The 10875-nt window shown below is 39.8% G+C and overlaps 1 pseudogene; it reads right to left on the reverse strand.

Moving 5' to 3' along the window:
- The window catches only part of LOC102579539 (pleiotropic drug resistance protein 1-like), a 14081-nt pseudogene extending 3528 nt beyond the window's left edge, over nt 1-10553 (reverse strand).
- Nucleotides 10554-10875: the final 322 nt, after the last annotated feature.

Below are 10875 nucleotides of genomic sequence, written 5' to 3' on the forward strand. Positions count from 1 at the left end.
ATGCTTCTCCCAATCCATCCACTTCCCAACCTCTTCAAATGCAAACATGGGAAACTGAGAGGAGAAATCTAATGGCACAGGGACTTTGTTATCGTTGCCATGAGAAATTTGCACCCGGTCATAAATGTAAATTTGCGAAATTGTCTCGCATGGAGCTTACAGGCGGAGATCAATTGGAAGATGTTGATTGGGTTAATGCAACAACTGTTGGCGACTCTCAAGAAACTAACATTGCTGAAATTTCGTTCCATGCCATTTTGGGACAGTCAGTTGGTTCTACAATGAAGCTTCAAGGTGAAATCAACCATAGAAAGGTTTTAATACTTGTGGATAGTGGTTCCACACATAATTTTGTGGCTGAATCCATTGTGGAGGAGCATAATATACCAGTAGAAATGGTTCCAACATTCGGTGTGCAAATAGGGAATGGGGATATCATTCGCTGCAATAAAGTTTGTCGGAATCTTCAAATTCAATTGCCGGGCTTTACTATCACTCAGGATTACTACCCTTTTGCAATTGGAGGGGCTGATTTGGTTTTTGGTATCAAATGGTTAGCTTCTCTCAATACGATTCAAGCTAACTGGAAGGATATGTTCATAATTTTCAATTGGCAAGGGAAGCGTTACAAATTGCAAGGTGTGAGATCGACAGATTCAACCACAGCTTCTCTCCAATCTTTTAACATGGTTTCAGAAGTTTCAGGTAATGCAATCCAAACCCTTTTACATGAATTCCAGTTTGTGTTTTCTGAACCAACATCTCTTCCACCATTTAGAGCACATTCTCATGCTATTCCTCTGTTACCAAATTCTAAACCTCCAAACATCAGACCTTATCGTTACCCACATGGTCAAAAAACTGAAATTGAGAACCAAGTTGCAGCTTTATTAGAATCTGGTTTCATTTGCCCTAGTTCAAGTCCCTTTGCTAGTCCAGTTCTGCTAGTTAAAAAGAAAGATAACTCTTGGCGGTTTTGTGTGGATTACCGTAGCCTAAACAAAATCACTGTCCCGGACAAATATCCAATTCCAAATATCGATGAGTTGTTAGATGAATTACATGGGGCCACAATTTTTTCTAAAATTGATCTTCGTTCCGGATACCATCAAATTCGTGTCCAACCTGATGATGTCTATAAAACTGCCTTTCGCACTCATTCAGGCCATTATGAGTTTCTCGTAATGCCTTTTGGACTCACTAATGCACCATCCACATTTCAGGGTGCCATGAATGATCTTTTCAGGCCATACCTTCGAAAATCTGTCCTAGTGTTCTTTGATGATATTCTAATCTATAGTCCTGACCCTCAAACACACCAACAACACCTTCAAACAGTCCTCCATCTTCTTTCTGTCAATTCCTTTTTTGCTAATCCAAAGAAATGTTTATTTGGTCAACACCAAGTTGGTTTTTTGGGTCATGTGATTTCTTAAGATGGAGTAGCAGTGGATTCAGAAAAAATATCTACAGTGTTGGAATGTCCTGTTCCAAAGAATGTCAAGGAACTTCGTGGTTTCTTAGGTCTCACAGGTTATTATAGGTGCTTTGTTAAGAACTATGGGATCATTGCTCGTCCTTTAACATAATTGACAAAGAAAAATGCTTTTACCTGGCATGCAAAAGTAGAGCAGGTTTTCCAAAATCTTAAGAGGACCTTGACATCAGTACCAGTGCTGCGTCTTCCAGATTTCACTCAACAGTTTACAGTTGAGTGTGATGCTTCATCTGATGGAGTTGGGGCTATTTTACTGCAACACTGTCATCCAGTAGCCTATTTCAGTAAGGGATTTTCCTTTTCTAGTCGCATTAAATCTACTTATGATTGTGAATTGCTGGCTTTGGTCTTTGCATTGCAAAAATGGAAGCATTATCTTTTGGGTCAGCATTTTATTGTCACTACTGACCATTGTAGCCTAAAGTATCTCTTGCATCAGCGGGTGACTACTGCTGCACAACAACGTTTGTTGTTTAAATTATTGCCTTTTGATTTCACTAGTCTGGGCCTTCAATGTTGCAACATCTGCTGCCAGGGAGTCAATTGTATTTAACTTTGACGCTATGGCAGATAATTGTTGGGCAAGAGATTCAACATTGGAAACGCCTTCTTGGGAATTAGACAATCTGGTATTGACCATGTTGGATCGATCTGCTGTGATACCAAAAATCGATTCATCCTGATTTCTCGTTGTCTGCTAACCATCTTTACTACAAATCTCGGCTGGTTATTCCTGATTATCCTGAACTCAAAGCCAAGATTTTAGCAGAGTCACATGATTCTCCAACAGGAGGGCACGGAGGATACCTGAAAACTCTCAAAAGGGTATCTGCAAATTTTTTCTGGCCTTGTTTGAAGCATGATGTTAAGTCCTTTGTCCAGAATTGTTTGATATGCCAGCAACATAAATATGAAACATTAGCTCCAGCTGGTCTCTTACAACCTTTGCCCATTCCTAACAGAGTTTGGGAGGATATCTCCCTTGATTTCATGCCAGCAACATAAATGTGACAGAATGTTGTAAATATTCTATTACCTAATATAGTCAGCAGTATCATAGGAGAAATCTGTAAGAATCATAGGAGAGATCTGTAGGATATTTTCTTACCTTTAGTATAGCTTCTTGCTAGTGTATATATACATGTAATGTTTTTATATATGATATAAGGAGTTCTGTTGAATTACATGGTATCAGAGCCACTAGGGCTCAAGATTTTGATTCAGAAAAAAATTGGAACTTTTCCTAGCATCTTGGGAAAAGGTTTCGACTTCTTGGGTTTAGCAGATTACATCTGCGCTTGCTGTCCCAGCATTGACTTCCGGGTTTGTATTTTTTCCTTTGCTTCTGTGACTGCTTTGGTCAGTTCTAGTGTCGATCTATTGCTCTTATCGACTAGTTTGGTGGCAGATTTTTTGATCCTTTGTTCTTCTTGATCAATTTCTTGGCTAAACGTTAGTTAAAATGGCTGAGGATAAATCTGCCATGACTGAAATTGTTCCAGCATTATCCAAAATTACAGATTCTAAATTAAATGGGTCTAATTATTTAGATTGGAGTAGAAAAATCAGGATCTATTTGCGTAGTGTTGAAAAAGATGATCATCTTATACAAGATCCTCCAACCGATGATGCTAAAAAGGCTTGGCTTAGAGATGATGCTAGACTAATCTTGCAAATCATAAACTCTATTGATAACGAAGTGGTTGGTTTGGTTAATCACTGTGAGTTTGTGAAAGAATTAATGGATTATTTGGAGTATTTGTACTCTGGAAAAGGTAATTTATCTCGGATTTATGAAGTTTCTAAGGCTTTCTATCGTTCTGAGAAGGAAGCTAAGTCACTCACTACATACTTCATGGAGTTCAAGAAAACCTACGAGGAACTGAATGTACTTCTACCATTCAGTACTGATATCAAGGTGCAGCAAGCTCAGAGGGAACAAATGGCGATAATGAGCTTTTTAGCCGGGCTCCCCTCTGAGTTTGAGACTGCTAAATCACAGATTCTCTCCAGTTCTGAGATCACTTCTCTCAAAGATGTTTTCAGTCGGATGTTGCGCATAGAGAGTACTCCAGCCAATCCACAGACTAATGTGCTTGTTGCAAAAGGAGGAGGAGGAAGAAATAATGCAGGGAGATGGAACAACAACAATGATGCAGGAAAATGGAACAATAACAAAGATGGAGAAAAATGGAATCATAACAATGATGCAGGGAAATGGAACCATAACAATGTTGCGGGAAGGTGGAACAATAACAACAACGCTGGGGTATGGAACAATAACAAAGAAGGAAACAATGATGCTGGGAGATGGAACAATGACAATACTTGTCGCTATTGTAAGGAACCCGGGCACATAAGGCGAAACTGTAAGAAATTACAGAATCGCAACCAACAACTTCAAACTCAGACTGCCACTGTTGCTGCCACTTCTAGTTCACCCTCAACTGTTACAATCTCAACCGATGAGTATGCTAGACTTACAAAGTATCAGGAATCAATGAATGAAACCACTCCAGCCAGTGCCCTTATTGAGTTCCAGCCTCTGCCCTTAATGAGTCAGGTAACAAATGCCTCATTTCCTCCTCAAGCAACTGGATCATTGATTCGGGTGCCACAAATCACATGACAGGTAATCCCAAATTTTTTTCTAAATTCCGGGCACATAAAGTACCATCCTCTGTTACCATAGCTGATGGGTCTAGTTATACCATTGAGGGATCTGGGACCATTAACCCCACTTCATCTATTACTTTGTCATCTGTGCTAGGCTTACCTAGTCTTGCCTTTAATCTAATTTCTGTGAGTAAACTTACCAAAGAACTAAAATGTTTTGTCTCATTATATCCCGATCATTGCCTTTTTCAGGATCTTATGACGAAGCAGATTATTGGTAAAGGACATGTATCTGACGGTCTATACATTCTTGATGAATGGGCGCCTCCATCAGTTGCTTGCTCTAGTATCGTCTCGTCATTTGAAGCACATTGTCGTTTGGGACATCCTTCTCTTCCAGTTTTGAAGAAATTATGTCCTCAGTTTCATAATGTACCTTCAATAGACTGTGAGTCTTGTCATTTTGCAAAACACCATAGAAGCTCGTTAAGTCCTAGAAATAATAAGCGGGCTATTTTGCTTTCGAATTAGTTCATTCAGATGTTTGGGGACCATGCCCTGTTGTGTCTAAAGTTGGGTTTAGATATTTTGTTACTTTTGTGGATGATTTTTCTCGAATGACATGGATTTACTTTATGAAAAATCGTTCTGAAGTGTTCTCCCATTTCTCAATTTTTTGTGCTGAGATTAAGACACAATTTAATGCTTCTGTACATATATTGAGGAGCGACAATGCTAAGGAATTCATGTCAGTATCATTTCAGAACTACATGAATCAGTATGGTATCCTTCATCAATCTTCGTGTGTTGATACACCCTCTCAAAATGGAGTGGCTGAGAGGAAAAATAGACATTTGCTTGAGACAGCTCGTGCTTTGCTATTTCAAATGAAGGTACCTAAGCAATTTTGGGCGGATGCAGTATCCACAGCTAGCTTTCTAATTAATCGCATGCCATCCACAGTGCTTAATGGTGATATTCCCTATGGTGTTCTCTTTCCTAATAAGCCATTATTTCCATTAGAACCAAAGGTGTTTGGGAGTACTTGTTATGTTCGTGATATGCAACCCCATATTACTAAACTAGATCCAAAGGCCTTGAAGTGTGTCTTTTTGGGATATTCTCGCTTACAGAAGGGTTATCGGTGCTACTCTCCAACCCTTAACAGATATATGGTGTCGATAGATGTGGTGTTCTCTGAAAGCATATCATTTTTTTCCTCTCCCGACACTTTTCCCACTCAGGGGCAGCAGGAAGAAGAAGAATGGCTCATTTATAGGACCACTCCATCAAGATCAGAACAGCATAAGGAAGCCCCTGGTAGTGTTGAACAATCAATGAAAAATGTGTCTTCTGATGTTCCTCTTTCTCAAACAAAGCCGCCGATAGTTCAAGTTTATTCGAGGCGACAAGTGACCAATGATACATGTCCTGCACCAACTCTCTCGTCATCAGATCCTCCTCCAGTCAATCCCTCTCCAACAGAAAATCTTGACATTCCCATTGCTCTTCGCAAAGGTAAGCGTCAATGTCCATCAACATATTCCATTGCTAATTTTATCTCATATGACCACTTGTCTCCTGCATCTTGCTCTTTGATTGCTTCTCTAGATTCTATCTTTGTACCCAAAACAGTTCGAGAGGCTTTGAATCACTCTGGGTGGTATAATGCAATGCTCGATGAGATACATGCGTTAGATGACAATCACACTTGGAATTTGGTGGACTTACCAAAAGGGAAGAAGGCACTGGGATGTAAATGGGTTTTTACAGTCAAAGTAAATCCTGATGGTTCTGTGGCTAGGCTTAAAGCCAGATTGGTTGCTAAGGGATATGCTCAGACGTATGGGGTGGATTATTCTGATACTTTTTCTCCGGTGGCCAAACTCGCTTCCGTCCGCTTGTTTATTTCTCTGGCTGCTTCTCAAAATTGGCCGCTACATCAGTTGGATATCAAGAATGCATTTCTTCATGGTGATCTCCAAGAAGAAGTGTATATGGAGCAACCACCCGGTTTTGTTGCTCAGGGGGAGAATGGGAAAGTTTGTCACTTGAAGAAATCCTTATATGGTCTGAAACAAAGTCCACGTGCTTGGTTTGGGAAATTTAGTAAGGTAGTTCAGAAGTTTGGGCTAACAAAGAGCAATTGTGATCATTCGGTCTTTTACAGACAATCAGCAGTTGGCATTATTCTTCTTGTTGTATATGTGGATGATATTGTCATCACTGGGAGTGATTATGCAGGAATATCTTCTCTCAAATTATTCTTGCATTCTATGTTTCACACGAAAGATTTGGGACAGTTGAAATACTTCTTGGGAATAGAAGTAAGTAGGAGCAAGAAGGGAATATTTTTATCTCAAAGGAAGTATATCCTAGACCTTCTTGAGGAAACTGGAAAGTCAGTAGCCAAGCCTTGTAGTACTCCAATGGTCCCCAATACGCAGCTAACAAAAGATGATGGTGATCCATTCGATGATCCAAGTTGGGAAATTAAACTATCTCCCGGATATTTCTTTTGCTGTAAGTATTGTTAGTCAGTTCATGTCCACGCCTACAATCAAACATTGGGCAGCTTTGGAACAAATATTGTGTTACTTGAAAGGTGCCCCTGGACTTGGCATAGTATATAGAAACAATGAACATACTCGCATTGAGTGTTTTGCAGACGCTGATTGGGCTGGATCCAAGATTGATAGAAGGTCTACTACTGGCTACTGTGTCTTTGTGGGTGGAAATTTGGTATCATGGAGAAGTAAGAAACAAAATGTTGTATCTCGATCTAGTGCAGAATCCGAGTATAGAGCTATGGCACAATCCACAAGTGAGATTATGTGGATACATCACCTCTTAAGTGAAGTTGGGTTGAACTATCCCACACCATCGAAACTTTGGTGTGATAATCAAGCTGCCCTTCACATCGCCTCAAATCCAGTGTATCATGAAAGAACTAAGCACATCGAGGTGGACTGCCATTTTATTCGTGAAAAGATTCAAGAGAACTTGATTTCCACAAGCTATGTAAAGACAGGAGAGCAACTAGCTGATTTGTTCACAAAGGCATTGACTGGAGCTCGAGTTAACTATTTATGTAACAAGCTAGGCATGATCAATATATATGCTCCAGCTTGAGGGGGAGTGTGACAGAATGTTGTAAATATTCTATTACCTAATATAGTCAGCAGTATCATAGGAGAAATCTATAAGAATTATATAAGAGATCTGTAGGATATTTTCTTACCTTTAGTATAGCTTCTTGCTAGTGTATATATACATGTAATGTTTTTATATATGATATAAGGAGTTCTGTTGAATTACAGTTTGATATGCCAGCAACATAAATATGAAACATTAGCTCCAGTTGGTCTCTTACAACCTTTGCCCATTCCTAACAGAGTTTGGGAGGATATCTCCCTTGATTTCATTGTTGGGCTTCCTCCTTCTAATGGCTTTGATACTATTCTTGTGGTGGTTGACAGGTTTAGCAAATACAGCCATTTTCTTGCTTTATCTCATCCCTTTACTGCTAAAACAGTGGCTGGGGTTTTCTGTAAGGAAATTGTCAAGCTGCATGGTTTACCGCGCTCCATTCTTTCAGATCGTGTTGTTGTCTTCACAAGTGCTTTTTGGCAGGAACTTTTTCGCCTTAGTCGCACTCGTCTCCGTATGGGTACTTCCTATCATCCCCAATCTAACGGTCAAACGGAAGTGGTCAATCGCTGCCTTAAAACTTACTTACGTTGTTTTGCTCATGACAAGCCCAAATCATGGCTTCAATATCTATCTTGGGCTGAATATTCTTTCAACAGTGGATACCATTCTTCAGCCAATATGACTCCTTTCCAGATTGTGTATGGGAGAGAACCACCACTTTTGCATCCTTTTGTTCATGGAGAAACTAAAATTGCTGAACTTGAACAGCAGCTCGTGGAACGAGATCAAATGTTAGAGGTACTACGTTCCAATCTCATGAAGGCTCAATCCAGAATGAAGTCTCAAGCTGATTCCAAGCGACGTGACTTGTCTTTTGATGTGGGTGATGTTGTTTTCCTTCACTTGCGACCTTATCGACAGAAGAGTTTAGCCAAACGTCTTAATGAGAAGCTTTCACCTCGATATTTTGGACCATACAAAATTGTTCGTCAAGTTGGTCCTGTTTCTTATGAATTGCAGCTTCCTGAAACATCTAAGGTACATCCTATTTTTCATGTCTCGCTGCTTCGTCCTGCTCGTGGTTGTTCTGATATTGCTTCCCCTCCACCCTTACCACTATCGGGTGAATTGGAATTTATGGTGGAACCTGAAAAAGTTTTATCACATCGTTGGGTGAAAGAGTCAGGAGTGCCAACTCTGGAATTACTTATTCAATGGCGTCGTCGTCCTGTTGAAGAGGCTAGTTGGGAAGACTATGACTTGCTTGCTGTTCAATTTCCTCTGTTCTGCCTTGAGGACAAGGCATCTTTTCAGGGGGGATGCACTGATACCAACCCACCTCTCAAGACATATTTTAGAAGAAAATATCGACAAAAGAATAAAGAGTTGAATTCTGGACAAACAACTGCTACAGCAGTTGTCTAGCAGTTATTATTCCTAATTTATAGTTTATAGTGTCAGTCTTATCCTTTTATGTTCTCTATATATATGTAATCAGGATTAGTTATTGGTATTATGTAATTAAGAATCAAAACTAATATTTTCTGGAGTCTTGTCCTCTCCATACGGACAACTTTATCTGTATAGTTGTGTTTAAGATACTTGCACAAACTATTTACAGTAAATCTACTTGTTTTGTTCTATTTTGTCGGATCTCTACTTCTGGTTACTATCACTGATCTTAAGGGAGTTAGCTCCACAAGTTCCATAACTTGCTCAACAAACATCTGCAGAGCGGTGATATATCAATTATGTTATTGCCCTGCCATACATGTTTCTTTAATATGTTCAACCAATTTTATGGAGAAAGGATTTAGGGGAACCAACCTTTCTCTTGTTTTTGTCAACATCTTGAGGTAAACGCAGCCAAACTGAGGAAACTAATGACTCATAAACTGTAATATAAGGCGAATGGATGTCATTCTGTTCACAATATCCAGAAATACGTGCAAACGTTTCTTGCTTCTTCGGATATCCAGAAATCTTGATGTCACCATCAATATATCCTCCTGTTTTTCTTCCGGCCAACACATCCATCAATGTTGTTTTACCGGCTCCACTAACGCCCATCAAGGCTGTGAGAACACCTGGCCTGAAAGCTCCACTCACACCTTTTAGAAGTACCAATCTATCGTCAGTGGAACCTTGGTCTTTTATTTCCTGCAATTCATTAGAATGTTAAGTTAGTTGTTCATAGAAAATAAAAACCTTACAAGTCACGAATATTATTCGTGAAAGGTTCTGGAAAGTTACCTGAGGCATGTCAACGGAGTATACAACGTTATCAAAAGTGATGGAATGCGGTTCAAATGGAAGAACCATTCCCTTCTTCTTTTCACCCTCAGTTTCACTTTCCTCAATGAGTCGAACATTCTCATCGTCTTCTGATATCATAACTTGTGGCTTACCAAAAGCTGAAGATGTATAAGAAATATGGTATTAGCCCCGTTTCTCCAGTCACAGTATAAGGCATCGTTCATTTTATGTTCTTTTCAAGGGGAATGTAAAGGCACCAGAGATACTCATGGTTCAGGTAAGCGAGTCCAATACTGTAGCAGAGGTTGAAGATTATTATGAATCCGATAAGTGCCACAACACCTATCCAGTACCAATATGCATCTGGAAAGAACCCTCGAGATCTTACTACTGCATGTCCAAGTGATTCAGCTCCATTTGGCGCAATCTGTTTTAATTAAGAGGAATGAGCATCCATATATGAGAAAATTAGCTATTTGCATGTGGTTTGGAATAAAAACACTTACATGTTCCCATTTCTTCCCATCAAATTCATTCACAAGAATTGAATTCACAGAATACATTAATGGTGAGATCCAGTAACCCCAGATCCTCCATTTCTTCACATCATCTGTAGCATCATGCAAAATAGAAAATAAATAAATGTATGACTGAACAAGAAAAGATTTTTTGCGAACACAATAAAACATACTTCTCGAGAGGACAAATCCAGACAATGCAAATTGCAAAACCAGTGCAAATGCTCCAAATGTGGTAGCGACTCCCATTGTTCTCCCCGCTGCACCAATGAATCTAAACAATCCCGATGCCATCTGGTGTACTAGTACGAGAAGCAAGAATTGTTTGAACAATCTGCAAAGCCATAGTCCCTTAATAAACATGAAATTATGAAAGACCATCAAATTATTACTCTGCACTATTTTTTTTCTTCCCTTACCTTGAAACATTAGGATCAAATCCCATGACATAATATGTAAGAAACGTCCAAAGACCAACTTCAATAAATGAGCGATAACAACGAAGAACCTGGCCTTACTGATGTCGTGGTGGCTCAGCCAACCCTTGCTGATCAGAATGAACTGATCCTACAGTTGATGCAACAAATTGCTGAGATGAGGGTCGAGATGCAGAGAAAACAAGATTTGCCTCCTCCGATATTTGCTGTCAACACTCAACCAGACGGAAGACCTCCAGCTCAAATTCCCCCTCTTAACGTGGAACAACCTCAGAACCCACCTTCAAGTCCTGCTCGTAATCCCTCCATCATCAACCTTACCACCCAAAACCCCCACTACGCCTCAGCCTCTTACCAAACACCACCCCCTCCTCAAAATACCAATCTCCAAGCACCA

The sequence above is a fragment of the Solanum tuberosum genome, unplaced genomic scaffold, assembly GCF_000226075.1.
Source record: "Solanum tuberosum cultivar DM 1-3 516 R44 unplaced genomic scaffold, SolTub_3.0 scf00106, whole genome shotgun sequence".
In the NCBI taxonomy this organism is placed as follows: Eukaryota; Viridiplantae; Streptophyta; class Magnoliopsida; order Solanales; family Solanaceae; genus Solanum; species Solanum tuberosum.